Source organism: Vicugna pacos, chromosome 11, assembly GCF_048564905.1.
Source record: "Vicugna pacos chromosome 11, VicPac4, whole genome shotgun sequence".
NCBI classification, from domain to species: Eukaryota; Metazoa; Chordata; class Mammalia; order Artiodactyla; family Camelidae; genus Vicugna; species Vicugna pacos.
Window position 1 is genome coordinate 67,757,198 of NC_132997.1, and position 18,594 is coordinate 67,775,791.

Consider the following 18,594-nt stretch of genomic DNA (forward strand, 5'->3'; position numbering starts at 1 on the left):
TTTATACTAATTCTTTCTTGCTAAGTGTCATGCTTTTCCTCTAAGATCCCAAGGCCTATTCAGTTTGTTTTCCCATTTTAGCCTTCAACATGTACCTTTTTCCTCCACTGAATGCATAATATTATTTTTATTATATATTATGCAATGTATTATACATTATATTTTTCTATTTCATAACTGCATAGTCAATTCTTATACTATGCTAAACTTTTAAATTTTTTAATAGCTTTAATACACATTTTAAAATATAGTTAGGTAATTCCTATCTTGTTACTCTGATTTGAATATTCTTAAATACATAATCTTGCCCTCTTATTCTTATGAATTTACATTTTCACTAGGTTTTCAAAAAAATCATTGGGATTTTTATTAAAATTGCATTAAGCCTTTTTAAAATAATTCTCAAAGAATTCATAACTTTTCAAGCAGAATCTTCTCATTCAAAACATTAAATGAAACTTATTCAAGTTCCCTTCTAGGTCTCTTAGTAAAATCATGTAGTTTCTTATGAATAGGTCTTTCTCATTTCTTATTCAAGATTTTCCTAAGAATTTTATGATATTGTTTCTAGCACAAACTAGACTTAATTCTAGCATATATCTAACTCATTCTTGCTGGGGTATAGCTGTGGCTGTCAAATGAGGAGTTATAAAATCACTTATGAGATTTTTTCCTAATTTCACTCATTTCACCCTCAGGGATTCTGATGCACCCCGCCACACACTCCCCCCACCCCCATCACACACATACTTGCTATGTGATTGTATATATCACCTCTCAGGATTGGAGGGAGGAACAATGTTAAATTGCACTGAAGTAAAACAAAAGTATTGGATTCAATATTTTTTGTTTTGTTGTGTTTTGTTGTGTTTGCATAGAATCATGCTCTTATTTTTATTACTTCCAAGAGGTTTTTTTCACATTTAGCTATTTGTTTTCTAAAATAAAAATCAAGCATTTTCTTGAAGAGAAGAAGCAAATTGTCTCTATTATTCAATCAGCAGTGAATCTAATAAGTACAAAGAAAGAAAAACCTTGCTGAATGCTTCAGGAATACATAGACACGAGATCGCTGATACGCAGATGTGAGATCTTTAATACATGGATCTGAGAACTTTGTCTATAGTCAGTCAAGTTTGGATAGGAAGTGACATTTGATAGTTGGGTTAACTGAGTTAAGCTGAAAACAGAGCAACAAAAGAAATAACAATATATATTTTTGTAAAACTTCAATCTGTCCTTCTGAATATAGGCATCATGCAAGTGAACATATGACTGCTGAGATAGAGTGCTGAGGCAGGAATAAACCTAAACTCTTTGGAAGAAAGTCAAATTTCGGCATTTCTCCAGAGCTTTTTCTGTCTTCACAAATCAAGTGCACATGGAAACCTTATACTGACCAACAGTGTGTAGATAAATCAATGCCCTGAGGTTGGAAGAGGTAGAGAGAGAGGCTTTGTTATCTGATCTGCTCCTTGGAGACAGCATCAACAGGAGCTGTCTCTTCTCATTATCATAAGGCCAGCAGTGCCTACACTTAATAATGGGTTGTCTCTGGGTGCTAATTTCTAAATTGTTCATTTGAAACTTGCAACACATTTTCCTCTGAAATGAATTCCTATGAGAATGATAGTTTTTGTCAGAGTTTCTCAGATTTTACCATACAGTCTCCTGGAGATTGCAGTCTCCTGGAGAACCTGGTAAAACACAGAGACCCAAGTCCAGAGATGCTGATCTAGTACTTCTGGAGTGGGACCCAAGGACACTGCATTTTTAACAAGCTCCCAGGATTGCTGGTGCTCCGTGGTCCATAGGAGCAGTGTCAGTTATGATAATATACAACAAATACAAACACATACACACTCATGAACTGCCACGTGGAGCTTCTCCTCCCTTCCACACAGCTTCAGACCACCAAGTTGACAGTGGTGTAGCTGCTAATAAGACAGAAAAAGTTTTCAGCAAAGGGATAGGATTAAGAATGCAGATTGGGCGGAGGAGGTGTCAGCAGTTGCCTTACTGAAGGACTAGGTAGGAGCTGGAAAGACTGTGGAGTTGAGCATCTTTTCATGATTAGTCTCATCAGGGACCATGGAAACAGCAAGAGAGTCTGTCTACCAATCACGATGACTTCTGGACTAATGAAGTAGATATAGTGGGAAGAAAAAACATGGTATTTGAGAATATTAGCTTCCCAAAGTGCCCCTTCTCCCAATTTTTGTCCAGTCATGATGATTTCAGATTTTCTGATTGTATTTAAACATGTAATCTAGACCTCTCCTACAGAGAAAGGAAGACTGACCTACTAAATGTCAAGAAGCATCTTCAGCATCTTGCAGGCATCATCACATTCACTTTTTGTCCTCATTTTACAAATGAGAGCCCACTGAGCAAAGAGCAGGAGCACAGCTCCCACCCCTGCCTGGGTGAATGGCTTTAAACAAATTACTTACCTCTTGAAACACAGTAGTTTTCATCTGCAAATAAAAACGATCAATCATACTTTGTAGGATTTTGGTAAAGATTAAAATATATAGGTCAAATTGAGAGTTCAGGATTTGCAGATACTAACTACTCTCTCTATATAGTATAGGTAAACAACAAAGTCCTACTGTATGAACTTTCTTCAATGTCTTGTAATAACTTATAAAGAAAAAGAATATGAAAAGGAATATATATATGTATAACTGAATCACTATGCTGTATACCAGAAATTAACACAACATTGTAAACTGACTATACTTCAATTAAAAAAAATTAAATAAATAAATAAAATATATAGGTCAAAAACTTAGTGCCTGACCCATAGTTGATGCTCTATAAATGGTAACTATATCATCATAATTACTCTAGTTGTCCTCATTATTTAGAACACACACACACAACAGGGACTTACTAAAGTAATAGAGTCAAAACTCAGATCTAGTCAAAACCACACTGCCTTTATCCTAGCCTTGCTACTCAAAGTCTGGTCTAAGTTCTAGGAGTGTTTTGGTATTACTTGGGAGCTCATTGGAAATAGAGAATCTCATACACCACTCTGACTAACTGAATCAGAATCTGAATTTCAACAAGATCCCAGATGATTTGTAAGCACATTAAAATTTGAGATACAAAACTCTACAATACTTGGCCTTTTATTTATCTGTCTTGTAAAGCATTATGCTTAGTTAAATTGATGTTGAAAATTAGCCACGTGCTTACTGGTTACATCTAGAATGTAAGTTCAACAAGGGTAAGGGTCTTTATCCCTTCATGGCTGGATCACCTCTGCCTGAAAAAAATTGTTGGTACATAGTAGAAGCTCAGTAAATATCTACTGAGTAAATAAATCTAAGGCAAAATGGAGGCATAGGGGTTATCGCTTAAAAGTGTTTTAAATACTAAAGTTGAAGGAAGCACGTTTCCAAAGGCATAATTAATTGCCAAGCTAGGTTCTGATAAGATGGCGCTCCCCATTCTATTTGCTACAAGTACAGGAGAAGAGAAGGGAAGAGCCCATTGTTCTTCATACCCTCGTATATAACCTTTGTGCAGACTAACCTGCACAAACCTCAGAGGCCCAGAGTCAGCTGTCATACACGCTGTGTACAGGTTACTCTTTTTTTTCAGAGAACTTGGTTTCCATTATCAATATCCAGAAGTGCTCAAACTTGGATTCCACAATCACTTTTCAAATGACAAGTCATGAAGATGCCTAAATTCACATGATATGTATAACTAATATATCTTCAATATTCACTAGATGAATCTTTGCCTCAAAGGCTGGTTTTTCATTATTAGATGGGCTTAGTGTTTTTAATGGGTTCCTTTCCATTCAGTGACCATAGTATTTATCTGAACCCAAACCAAAACAAAATAAAAAACCAATTACAGCTGCCTTCTGCATTTTTTATAATTATTTGTGTATATTCAAATTTTTATCACTAAACTATATGTTTCTAAATGAGTAAAACCTTTTTAAAACTATTATTGTCACATAATATTTGATATGTTAAAAAGAATACATTCAAGGTATGTATATTTATAAAACATAACAAATCTAACATTCTAAATCGAGACCCAAAATAAGAAGAAAAGATTATGAATTCTATTGTTTTCACTTGTGTGCTTGTGGTTGGCTAGGGGAAAAAATTGTCCTTTAAAAATATATTTAGCTCATAATCTGCAGAGTCCGTGAATATTCTGTGAATAATCTGTGTGTGTGCACACATAGTTATACGTACATATATACATGTGACATGCCTTGAGATTTTCGGTAAAGGAAGACAGTTATTTAGTAAAATTAATACTGTACAGGAAATCATTTCTAGCCTTAGCTCTGTCGCAATCTTCAGTTAATTCTAACTTCTTAAAATGCAGGTTTCCTTTAAGTGAAGAAATATTAACACATAATCTTTAAGGATCCCATGAGCTCTAACATTTCATGACTTTATGAAAAAACTGTGTGAAGCACCTAAAGAGAGAAAGAGGGAGGGGAATAGTGAAAGTTTCATATAACTATCAATTGAATTTGGAAACCATCTTCTTTTTTTCTTTGAAGTAAAACCTACATGCAAATAATTAATGAAAGAAGAGTACTTTTATTATTGGCCCTTCAAAAAACTGAAATGATTACTAATATATCAGATCCATATTTAACCTCTTTCTTTAATGAACTCAAATTGGGCAAACTTTATTTAACACCTTATACATTCTTGCTCATCCTTTATTACACTAAAGTTGAACAGTATCCCTACCCTTAAAGAGCACAAAATCTAGGGGGAGAAACATACAACAAGCGGATAATGTGTTAGCTTCCTATTGCTGGACACTGCAAATGCAGCAATTTAATGCAACACAAAATTATGACCTTACAGTCCTGGAGGTCAAAAGTCCAAAATGGTTTCACTGGGGTAACATTAATAAATTCCTAAATTTGTAATAGCTCTTGGAAGGGTTAAAATGGGAAGGTCTATTGAGATCGAATGTGGTAGAAACAATCCTCCAAAGTAAAGGCTACACTCCTGTGCAAGACTGATAGGAAAGTGGGAGAAGATGTTTTACCTCTTAGATTTCCATACCCTGTTGGTTGGTAAACTGACCCCTGTACATGAAGGGCAAGGAGACACTGAAGAAAGAGGTAGATGGCAGAATTTGATAAGCAAGGGAACTTACTTAGGAAGCTTGTCTTGGGTGGCCACAAGACAGCTAATCTCTGCACCTGTCTACCCGAATCTTAAAAGTTTATAAAGAGGCTTTAACTGAGTTCAGTCACATATATGTCGAAATGGTCTTGTTACGGAAATGACAGGCCAGCCAAGAAACAAGCACCACTCGGAGGGTTGGAGTACTCAGATGTATTACGCCGGCAGGCTCAGAGGGGCTTCTGCTCCGAAGCTCTGAGCACCTCCAAGACGTGCCCATGAGGTTTTATAGGGTTAATTACAAGTATGGGGCTATTAGCCGATAAGGTTCAAACAACAAAAAGCAAGGAATCAGTACACTGGAGCTTATCAATTCGGAACAGATCATGTTACTGACACTTGTTGAGCTTGGATTTACGAGTTAGCTTGTTAGCCCAGTAAACTGACACTAAACTTTAGATTTACAAGTTAGCCCGGCAGAACTTGTATCAGTAAATCGACACTTATCACACTTAGATTTGTGACTGAGCTCGTTAGCCCAATAGACTGACACTAAACTTCAGATTTATGAGTTAGCCCAGCAGAACTCAGATCAGTAACCTGACACTTGTTGCACTTAGATTTGTGACTTAGCTTGTTAGCCCAGCTGGGCTTTTCCTTCACAGTCTCAACAATTTACCATCTCAAAGCTGTGTCTTAGTGCAGGGAAGGCAAGTAGGAGGCACATTCTAAGGACAGAGGAGAGGGTGAGGTGGCTCCAGTTACCTAGGTCCAGGTCGTGGGTCAACTGGCAGTCACATCCCCTCGATGATCTCCTCCAATGGTCACATCAAGGGTCTAAAAATGTCAGGAATTGTGGACTTCAGGAGAGAATTTTTGGAGAAACCTATTACTGTGCTGTGAATCCCACCTCTTCCTCCCCCTACTCATTCTCCCTCCTCCAGGGAGCATAGATGTAAGTACCTGCCTCTCAGTTCAGCCCTAAGGAAAGAAGGTCAACATGACAACTTGGCCAGGGGAAGGTACATATCCTGCACTTTGGAAAACAGCAGCCTCGTGTCTGACTCCACGTGGGAAGCAAAACATCTAGACATGCCCTGACTGGCTGCACATTAAGTTAGGAAAGAAGTGGGCCAAGGAGAGAGAGTCACCATAGGCTTGAATGGGAGAAAATATTTGCAAATGATACGACCAATAAGGGATTAATATCCAAAATATTTAAACAGCTCATACAACTCAACATCAAAAACAAACAAACAAACAAGCAAACAAACTGATTTTTTTTAATGGGCAGAAGACCTAAATAGACATTTTTCCAAAGAAGACATACGAATGGCCAACAGGCACAAGAAAAGATACTCAACATAGTAAATTATCAGAGAAATGTAAATCAAAACTGCAATGAGATATCACCTCATACCTGCCAGAATGGCTTTCATCGAAAAAGAAAGTTATTTTTTTAAAGCCCCTACAAAATTTAAGAAGAGATCTTTGGGGCTTGCAAAATCCTAGGTAATTTCACTTTATGATATGCCAAAGCGTGTAAGTGTTTTAACTCACAGTTAAATCAGAATCATAAAGCAAATTCTTATAAAGATTTTGTGGCCCTTGCATTGTAATTAACTATATTTCATTGATTTAAAAATGCATTTTCATATGACACAAATGAACTTATTTATGAAATAGAAACAGACTCACAGACATAGAAAACGAACATGATTACCAGAGAGGAAAGGGGGAAGGGGAGAGATGAATTAGGAGTTTAGGATTAGCAGATACAAACTACTGCATATAAAATAGATAAACAACAAGGTCCTACTGTATAGCACAGGGAACTATATTCAATATCTTGTAATAAACCACAATGGAAAAGAATATGAAAAAGAATATATATATATATATATAATCTGTTTATATATATATATATATCTGAATCACTTTGCTGTATACCAGAAACTAGAACAACATGAATCAACTATACTTCAATTTTTAAAAATGCACATTTTTACATTTTCTCATCTCAGTATTCAGAATGATTCTTATAATTGAAGATATTTTATGAATATAATAGAAATTGTTTTTCTTTCCTTAGAGTATGTAATATAATGAAGGATACAGTTTCCAAATGAGGATACCTTAGATTCAACAAAATACTGTAAGATTTTCAACCTTTTCAAATTTAATACCTCCCTCCCTACGAAAATCACAGGCCTTGATGGATTATAAAATTCATCAGCAGAGGGAGGGAAGTCTTGAAGTCTGCCTTCTCCCTGGCCTCATTTCCCTCTAACTCATAATCTCCAGTTTACTCCAGCCATTCAAGATACCAGGCACATATACACACAGGCACATACAAAAGGTCTTCAGTGTACAGCATTGAAGGATTACATAATCTGAAATAGACATCTTAAACCTCATGGGTAGTTTAGGTCCCTACCAACAAGCCCATAAAAATGCAAACCTCAGGGGACAGTACACCAAAGCAATAAACTAGAACAATAGAAGCCATCAGGCAAACATCAAGACATTTAAACCTCCTTGATGAAAAAAAATGTGAAATTTCTGACTCAGACTTAAAGGCATAATTTTTTAAAGACATTTTTAGGGCAGTTTTAGGTTCACAGCAAAATTGAGAGGAAGTTACAGAAATTTTCCATTCACCACCTATCCCCACATATACATAGCCTCCCCACTTATCAACATCTCCCACCAGAGCGGTACATATGTTACAATTAATGACCCTGCACTTAATGCATCATAATCACCCAAAGTCCATAGTTTATGTAGGATTTATCCTTTGGGTTTGGACAAATGTGTAATGAGATTAACCATCATTGTAGCAGAATACTTCCATTGCCCTAAAAATCCTCTGAAGGCACAGATTTTAAAGTGTGTTCAGACTGGGACCTAGCTCCATCCACTCCACTCTAAATGTGGCCTTCCCTTTAAGACCTCTCTAACACCTAGGACACAAGTTGCCATCAGAATCAGTATCAGCCAACAGCAATTGGGAATTACTGTTCTTTCCCTTGCTCTGCCCTATTACCTTGATGTCCTGGAAACCACAATGAAAGAGGGACAGAAAGTGCTCTATGAGAGAAGACCCCGCCCTCCAGGGCATAAGACCCTGAGGAGAAGCAAAAAAGCAAGTTGGGACCCGCCCCCTCTGCAGGACGGTAAAGCCTTTACAAAAAGACAGAAAGGGGAAGCAACCTTGCCTTGCTATTTTGCCATCTAACGGTTGGGAATTAAGCTTAAAGAAGATCTTAAGAGCACAAACATTAACGCAAAAGTAAATGTGTAAACAGAGATGGATTTCTGTTCAATGAGTTAAATCGTAAGTGAAATGAATAGAGAAATAGCAGACTGCTAGAGATACTGACATCACAACTAGCAAACTAAATAGAGAAATGGGTACTCATCACTGCTGGTAAGAGTGCATATCCTATTGCCCAAGAGTAATCTGATTTTCTAGCATTGACTTGGATTCCAGTTGTTTATGTATTACCAACATATGTACTGTCTTTCCAGTTGGGTTTTTCTTTCAGAGACTAGAAGTGGCATGTTGGCAGAATGTATTGCTTGAAAGTGTAATTCCCTGTTAAAAAACATGGGAATTCACTTTTCTAGAAAAGCAAAGAAATCTATAAACAATTTTAATTAAACAGCTGAAATTATTACAGTAACAGAAGTGAAACCAATTCCAACTACAATTTTGAATCAAATTGACTTCAATTTAATTATATCAACAAAATCCAAAGAAATGAAGATAGTCGAATCAGCCTCATGCCACTAAGTTCTGGCTGGTGACTAAAAGGCAAGTTCTGAGATGGGGTGTTTGCAGTCCTGAGTGGACACAGACACACCTAACCCAATAAAGAAAATTCAGGAACTAATTCAGGAATACTCTTTCTCCTCTTCAAATGACTTTTAAACATGTAAAATATCCTAATTTTTCATCATTTTAGAAGTTTGGTTGGTTTATTTTAAGCAAATTAGATCTGCACCCTTGTAATTATGAAAGCGGAAAACAGAAATCTGTGCAATTCTAAAATTTTTTACACGTTACCTACACCAAACCTCTGCCCAGTGCAGACAAGGAGCTGCTTATACGATTAGAGAGTAAGAAAAAGCCTGAGATTTTTGCCATTAGCTAGCTGTAGATCTTGAATGAGACATTGTTTTTCTAGGCTTCAGTTGAAAGAATTGGAAACATTTTCTGTTTCCTGCCAGTTCTAATACCCAGTTTACATTACAAGGTAGAGAAAATTTAGGAAAGCCAGAGCAGTAATTGGGAATGAATAGCATAACAGGTGTTAGAGTTGGGTGATTCAGGAAGATTAGACATTTTATAGCGATGCATATATGATGGAGTCATTGCATCCATCCTTGGGTGAAAATTATTTTCTGAATGGAGAGTTTATATCCTGCTGAAAAACTTTCAATCCATCTAGCCCTTGAGGCACACAACTCACGGACTGGCCTGACAGGAGCAGGGATTTTGATCCATTAAATTCTTTATTCATCACTGGCTAAGAACTCACCTAACAAGGTTGTCTGGGTGGCATCTGTTGTATTTGAAGCCATGATTGATCTGTGTTCAGTTGAGAAATTTCTGGTTGCAACATCTTCTGGGCTGTTTCAAACAGAGCATACTCCACTGATAGCTCCATCTGGAAGGAGCTGAAATCCATCTGAAGCTCCCAGGACTTGAAGACAAACCCCCAGAGACTTCAGAGATCAGGTAATGACTATTGATCTATTTGCAGAGCCTGGATCATAGTATTTCAGTGAGACATGGGAAATATTTGGAGACAGAGAAACTTGATTGTTGCTGAGGAACGTTGTGTTTTGATTCTATCAAGTTAAGCAAGACATAGCAAGAGTAAAACGTGATCACTCTAGGTGGAGAAGATGTAGAATGATGAGTTTTCCCTTTCAGAAAGCTGTAACATTTACAAAGCAGACGTTGCTATTTTTGAATCGCAATGAGAGGTGGTACGACAAATCTACACCTGGAAATACTAGTGACGTATATCTAAGAATGTAAGAAACCGTTCTTTGGGGCTGTGCCTCTAGGGGTTTGGGAACTAGTACTTGGATAATGTTTTGAAAACTCTTTAGCATTTTCAAAAAGCCTTTTATTGTCTCATTCCATTGGCCTTGAGCCCGAATATTCCTTTTTATGAGCGAGGTTATCTGCAGGGAAACGTGGGGGCAAGTGATTGGCAGGAGTCACTGTGCTAAGTGATATGACTGCTTATGGAAATTAGAAACATCCTTCTAGTAGTTTGTGAAGGACCCACTATTTTTTTTTTCTGCTGCTTTATAATGAATAGCCTTGCTCAGTGAGGAGTGAAAAATTTGTTCATATTAGTTGTTGGTGTTATTTAAGAGTAAAAAATGCTCCTCCAGTCCTTATAATTGCAGATGTGTATTTGAGTCCAGGGAGATGAGGACAAGTCTACGTGATGCACTAATATCCCCCTCTGGACACTGAGAGCTCCGATGATCATCCTTTAATTATATGTATCAAAGCCAGGTGGTTGTTATTCTTTGTTTGTTTTTACAGTAAATATATTTACCCTTAACTTACTGTTTCCAGAATTAAGAAAGAAGTTGTTACCAGACTTTCTGTATAACTGAAATATATATAATCATTTATCTATCAAATATATAATCACTTTAGCACGTTTAACACTTCAGGCAGGAAATATGGTAGTGTGGAACTAAATTTGGAGGTAAAAATGTGGTGTTAAAGGAGTCATTTTACTCTAATATGGCTTGCTTTAATATTTCTTCATTGGCCTATCTTATGTCTCCTTTACCTTGTAAAAGAAATTGAAGGGAAAATTATTTCCTCCACAGCTCTTCCTTTTTAAAATTAATTAATTAATTAGTTAGTTAATTAATTAATTTTGAGACAGCAATCTTTCAGGGGCTATTTTGAGAAGCAAAAGAAGTGTTTTGGCCTTAATATTGTAGAAGAGCCGTGAAAATATAGTGCCTTCTAGATACTAGCTATTTCTTCTTCTTCTTTCTTGGGTATTTTCTTTCCTGTTCATCCTAAGACTCTTTCCCCTCTGCTGCCGCTGGGGTTGGAGCACAGAGCTATTAGCCTCTCCATCTTATTTCAAGATCCTATCAAGCTGCCTGATCCTTTTTTTGACACAATGGGACTTAATCCTCAAATCTGAAATTTGCAGACCTGGATATCTGATTGTGTAATAACTTCTTTTCTCTCACTTCCTAGTAGTCTCCTTATTCCTCCTGATTTATTAAGTCTTTCACTCTGTGGGTGGAGGATTTCAGAAAACAGAGACTCAATTTAGATGTAGATTCTGATTAACTTTGCTGCTAATAGTTGTGTAACCTTGTGAGTCACTGATCTTTGGTAAGAGGTGAGAGTATCAGAGTTTTGTGAAGGACACTGAAGTAAGGAAGGGCAAGATGGAATCTAAATTTTTATAAACACCCTGATGGGTTTTAGACTGAAAATGCCAGGTAAAAAAGGAAATTGTGCCAGATGCCCAAACATTTTCATCGACAGACAACAGTTTTCTGGCAAACCCAGCCAGTTGCATCACTGCCAAAAATCCCATAATAAAGAAAGACTACGGGGAACTGTAAAAATGGTTATTACAGGGTGGCAATACTAACACGTGTGGACTTTTCTTCATGAGAAGACTTCTAGGCCCTTTATCTAGAGTTCACTGAACTTAAATTTACAGCCAATTATTTCTAAATATTTTTATTTAGCATATTTTAGTACACCCATATTATTATAATAATATTTTATATCACAAACATTTATTATAAAATACTTTAATATACATTTATTATAAGAGTAATTCAAGCTAATAAAGTCATTGAGAAAAATATATAATCAAGAAGTAAATTGGTAGAAGAGGGAAAACTTTTTTTCCTAGTACCCAAATAAAACCATTACCATTTTGGAGTGATCTTTCTAGTGTTTCTAAAATCATACTTGTTTGGTGTGCTTACTCATTTGAAAGATTTTAAAAATAAAATTGTAGTTGCTTAAAATTTGGTTTTACTTTTATAACTCCAAAGAACTTTTACGAAACTCTGTAAATGTTTACATATTTTTGGGGTGACCTGTGAAAAAATTTTTACCATGATTTTGAATAGTTGCAAAGGATAGACTTTAAGTTACCTCATATATAGTGTCAGTTTAAAATGAAATTGTTATGCAATTCTTAAAATATATCTAGAATAGTTTTTTGATATCTAAGATCATCCATTGGAAAAAAATATTTAATTTAAAATGTATCTCTTTCTTTGAAATTGAAATTTTATATCTTTTGCTTTTCTCATTAAATTTATATTCCCATTCCTCTTTTTTCTATAGGTATTTTATAGATATTTTGATAAAAACATATCCTGGTGTTATTTATTTACATGCTTAAGAAGTCTTTTAGTGATTAATCGATCCTTCTCTGCAACTAAAAAGTGAATATACATTAAAATTTACATTTTTTTCCCTTCTTGTGACTATAAAGTTGCATTTATCTTTTAAATTTTTAATGATTTGTCATTGTAGTTTTTATTCAAATAGAGTTGGTCAAAGGATCATAAATATATTCAAAGTTCAATGAATAATTATTAAGCATTAAAACCAATTTTTATTAACAATGAATCTCTTAATGACATGAATAGAACTTTTCCTTTTAATTCATGCACTCAGAGATATTATTTATTTACAGATGACACAAAATTTAGCATCAGTTCTTTTCCATTTATTAACACATGTAAGTGCTGAAAAGCCATGTTTACATAATGCCATTCAACTCTGAACTTTTTGAAGCTTTGTGTCACAAATCATAGTGAAGCATCTACAAAATTATTTTTTAACAATTTACCTCCTAACAACTCATGTAGATCCTTTTTCGGTTTTTTGAAAGCAAAGAATTAGAAACAACTTGATTTTCAGAAGTTAATTGCTTTGAGAAAGAATGAATATTCTATTAAAGTCTCCCTTCCCCTATACCAAGATCAATATCATTTAATGTCCTCTGTTAGGGGTCTCAGATTTTTTACAACCTGGGAAAATTCACCATAGTTAAGATTCAGGAGAAGAGAGTTATGCCTTTCCTTTGTAAAGCAGAGTTTAAAAAGGAGAACCGACTTGAAGTTAGAAATCTCAAGCCATATCAATTTTAGGAGAGAGTATACATGAGAGTGAAAGATCTAGAATTTGATTTTTGAAAAACGATTTATGTGCCTATGTGTTTCTTGGAAAGTCATTTCATACCCTAGCATGAAGACTACAATTCTTCCTCCCAACAATACTTTTTTCCCTGTTTAACATAATGTTATGAATGTGCTTTCATGATATTATGTAGTCCTCATATACATTTTAATGGCTTTATCTGTAACATTTAAGTAACATATCATGGTTAATGTAAGCATCCCTTTATAATTCATCATAAAAATGAAATGATATACAGAATGCTCCACCACTACACAGGAGACGCATCTTGTACTAAACCAACTGTGTATAAATCTCAGTGCCAGCATTTACTAAATGTGAATTCAGCTAACATACGATCCTCTCTGTACCTCAGTTTCACCTCCTACAAAACAAACAAACAAAAAGGAGATAATAATTGTGCACTTACCAATAGAGTTGTTCTGTGAATTAAGTTAATTTATATAAATTGCTTTTAAAAGTTCCTGGCACAAAGGGGTGGGTATAGCTCAGTGGTAGAGCACACGCCTAGCATGAATGAGGTCCTGGGTTCAATCTCCAGTACCTCCATTGAAAAATAAAGGAATAAATAAGCCTGATTACCTTCCCCCACCAAAAGTAAATAAATAAATTAAATAAAAAATTTAAAAATTCCTAGTGCAAAGTTATTTGCAATCATTATTATTTTACAGAATATACATGAGGTATAATAGCTGTTATTATTTACACTGTATTTTTTATTATAAATATTAATACTATCCATGTTTGTTACTGGTGCTGGGAAAAGAGAGAGATGAGTATTCAAAACAAGAAATACATTTCTGAAAGAAAGATGATTTTATGAACCATTGACTTTCTGGCACAGCCGTATTTCTGCTCAGTTGCTATAAATGCACATGTAATTGTGTCCTACCAGAATCATTTCTAAAGGGAAGACTAGTATTACTTCTCTGCAAAGGTTATATCTGAAAAAGAATCAGTTTGAATACTTCAACAGCACATGGAGATCAATGAGTTTGGCTCTGTGACCTGTCAGTTGAATTACAATCTAACGACATTATCGAGTATCTAACATATGCCAAATACCATTACGTTCTCTTTCATAAGTTCATAGGACTAGAAATCTGCCTTTAAAATGGAGACTGAGAGGTGAAATTAAAAAAAGAGTGCCAGGATATTTTTATTTAACAAGGTAATTAAATTTCAGTAAAGAAGGAAAACAAAAGAGTAAATTTGGCTCTTGGTCTGGAGGGGAGTGTGGTTATATCAACAGACATTGTAAATCAGATCTCTTTTAAGACTAAAAATTAAAGTTTAACCAAACTGCTGTCAAAAGATATACTGTTTATCTCTGAGAACTTTGTGAATAAAGGATAGGGCAAGTTGCTTGCTATATAATTTAAAAGACAACACAAATGAAACCATTGAAATATTATTTGCTATGCACTGCTGTCACCTTCAAACTCACTTAAAAAAAATTCAGAGCAGTGAGCAGTCAGTGAAAGGCTCGAGAGAGTTGAACCAAGCGAGAAAGATAGACTCTGGAGAGATAACAGTAAGAATATCACAGTATGAGGAACAATGACAAAGGCAGAGAAATAGGAATTAAATCTGCTTAAAGACATGGTTCTCAAAGTGTAATGTTGGACACATCTACATTAAGAATCACTTGAGGGTATTAGTTTAAAATGCAATTCTGGAGTCTTTATATTCACCTTAGAATCAGAATCTCTGAGGGACAGAACTGAAGAATCTAGTATTTTTAGCAAATACCCCAGAGATTCTGCCATTTAAGGAAGACAGCAAATGGAAATAACATAATAAGGACATTGGGCCACTATGGTTGTTTCTTCTTTTTGTTTTCAATAATGTTCCTGAGGCATAACTTGCGTACTATAATGTAATTACCCATTATTAGTGTAAAAGTCAGGAGTTTTGACAAGCAGATAAACCCATGTAACCACCACAAGGTAGAGCTTGATAGTAAACCTTTTCATTACCCTAGATGGTCCTTCATATTTGTCTCTTCCCACCCCCATCCCTAGCCCCAGCTCACCTTTGATCTGATTCCTATCATTATTATGTTAGTATTATTTTTTTCATAAATTTCAAATAAGTATAATCATACTATATCTGCTCTTTTGTGTCTGACTTCTTTCTTTTGTCCAGAATGTTTTTCAGGTCTTTCCATGTGGTTATGTGTATCAGTAGTTTGTTTCTTTTTTATTGCTATTTAGTATTTCACTGGATGGATATACCACTATTTGTTTATCCATCCTGTTATTGACAGCCTTTTGAGTTATGTCCGCTTGGAGCCCATGACGGATAAAGGTGCTATGAATATTTATTTACAAATCTTTTTATAGACATATGTTTTCATTCTCTTGGTAAATACTGAAGAGTGGAAATACTGAGCCATGTGATAATTATATATCATATATTTAACTCTGTAAGACAATACCAAATTGTTTTATTTAGTACTCATACCATTTTACATTTCTACCAGCAACGTTTGAGAGTTCTAGTCGTTTGCTGTGCTTGCCAACAATTGGTCGTTTTAATTTTAGTTATTAAAGTGGATGAGAAGACCTATCTCACTGTAGTTTTAATTTGCATTTCACTGATGACTCAAGATATGGAGCTCCTTTTCATGTGTTTTTAGTCAGTCATATATCTTCTTCTGTAAAGTGTCTGTTCAAGGATTTGTCCATTTTACTATTGGTTATTTGACTTCTTATTGAACTATAAGAACCCTTAATATAGTCCAGATAAAATTCTTTGTCAGATATTTGTTTTATAAGTATTTTCTCTAACTCTATGCCTTGCCTTTTAAACTTCTTAATAGTATTTTTTCAGCAGTACAAGTTCTTAATTTTGATGAAGTCCAATTTATCATTTTTTTTTCTTTTATGCTTTTTCTATCCTAAGATATCCATGCCTGTGTCAAGGTCACAAACATTTTCTGTTTTCTTCCATATTTTTATAATTTTAACTTCTATATTTAGGCTTATGATTTACTTTTAACTTTGTGATTGGTGTGAATTAGAGGTAGAGTTTGATTTTTTTCTTCAGTGCGTGGTTCTAACTTTATTTTTGAAAATATAATTCTTTTCCATTGAGTTACCTTGAAAGTTTGGTCCAAAATCAGTTGACCAACTATTTGTGTATGTGTCTGTGTTTGGACTGATTTTTGTATTCCACTGAACTATATATCCTTATGACACTACAACCCAGTCAGTCTTGATTACTGTAGCTTTAGAGTAAGTCCTGAAATCAGGTAGTGTGAGTTACCCAACTATGTTTCTTTTGCAAATATGTTTTGACTAGTAAGTCATTTTAGAAGAAGATTATAAATTTATGTTGGCCTCACAAAATGAATTGGGAATTATTTCTTCCTTTTCTATTTCTGTGACAATTTGGGGTTTTCGTTTTTGTTTTTGGTTTTCTTAATTGTGATAATGTCTTCCTTTAATATTAAATAGGATATTTACCAATGAAACAGTTGAGGCCTAAAATTTCTGTGTGTGTGTGTGTGTGTGTGTCAATCTTTTTGACAACAGATTAAATTTCTCTAATAGATACAGGGCTGAGCAAATGTTCTATTTCTTCCTGAAACAGTTTTTGAATTTGAATTTTTCAAAGAATTTGTTTAGTTAATCTAAATTATTAAATTTCTTGGCATGTAATTTTCATCATATTCCCTTATTATTTTATCTTTTGAAAGATATTTAATGATTTTACTCTTCCATTTCTGATACTGGCATTTTATATAACTGTTTTTTTCCTTGATTAGTCTTTCTAGTGCTTATCGATTTTATTAATCTTTCCAAAGGACTAACTTTTAGTTTTGATAATTTTTTCTAACGTTCTCTGGTTTTTATTTTATTGATTATTACTCTTTTCCTTCCTACTCACTTTGGGATTGATTTAATTTTCTTTTTCTACTTAGTAAAGCAGAGATTTGGATTATTGATTGTAAACTTTTTCATAATAAAGTTCAATCTCTAAGTATCTTTCTAAGCACACTTTGGCTGCATCCCTAATTTTGATTAGTAGTGTTTTTCTTATCATTCAGTTCCAAAACTTTTCTAATTTTCCTTTTAATTTTTCAGCTATCTATGGAATCTTTAGATGTGTTCTGCAGATGTCAATTAGATCATCTTAGTTATAGTGTTGTTCAGATTGTCTACATTATTACTGATTTTCTGTCTATTTTTTCTATCAATTACTGAAAGACAGATATTGATTCCAACTATGAAACTGAATTCTCTTTAGTTCTGTCAGGTTTTTTTTTTCCTTTTTCATTCCTAAGTTCTATTTTTAGGTACCTACACATGTAGGATTGTTTTCTTGTCCTGATGAAATGGCTTGTACTTCCAGGTGAATAAACACTATGAAACATTCCTCTTTATCTCTGATGATACTCTTTGTCTTGAAAACCTGCTTTGTCTGATATTAACATATCCATGCCAGCTTTCTTACAGTTACTGTTTTCATGGTATACTCCTTTGTTTATTTTACTTTCAATCTATTTCTCTTTATATTTAAAATGGGTCTCTTGTTCAAAGGATGTATTTGGGCTTTGTTTTTTTTTTTAATCCAGTCTGGTAATTTCTGCCTTTTAACTGAAGTATTTTTGCATTAATATTTAAAGTAATTTTTGATACATTTGGGTTTGTCTGCCATCTTTTTCCCATTTATTTTCCATTTGTTCCTTTCTTTCTTTCTTTCTTTCTTCCTTCCTTCCTTCCTTCCTTCCTTCCTTCCTTCCTTCCTTTCTTTCTTTCTTTCTTTCTTTCTTTCTTTCTTTCTTTCTTTCTTTCTTTCTTTCTCCTGTTTTTCTATTACCCCCTTTTCTGCCTTCTTCTAGGATATCAAAAATTTTAGCATTCTATTTTGATTCTTCTGTTGGCTTTTTAAAATATAAAAAGGACTGCAATATTGTACCCTGTTGTCTGATGTCTGAAAATAATTGACTTCTATATTTTGTCAGTGAGACAGTTAGTCTTGTAAGGGCTATTCCATCATGATTGGAAGTAAAAATGAAGAAGTAGGAAACAAACTAACTTCCCTGATGCTGAAACTGTCTGCTGATCCTTTCTGACTAAGAAATCCTGCAATTTGCTTCTCTCCCTTACTGCTTTTGTGCTAAGTAATCCCCAAACCTCTCCCTTTACATTTACATTCTTTACAATACTTTTAACCCAGAGGCTATGCTCCAGGAAGAAGGTAATGGGAGGATGATCTCAGAAGAAT

The 18,594-nt window shown here is 34.6% G+C and overlaps 1 protein-coding gene across 4 annotated transcripts in view; it reads left to right on the top strand.

Annotated features, from left to right (window-relative positions):
* Positions 1-18,594, top strand: part of LIPK (lipase family member K) — a 63,820-nt gene that overhangs the window by 18,138 nt on the left and 27,088 nt on the right. Inside the window, exon 1 of one of the 4 annotated variants that reach the window (XM_031682457.2) lies at positions 9,720-9,870. The exons of the other annotated variants lie outside the window; for them this stretch is intronic. The gene's annotated coding sequence lies outside the window, so the exon portion shown is untranslated. Of the gene's footprint in view, positions 1-9,719; positions 9,871-18,594 lie in introns of those variants that run through there. 4 annotated transcript variants of the gene reach the window in all.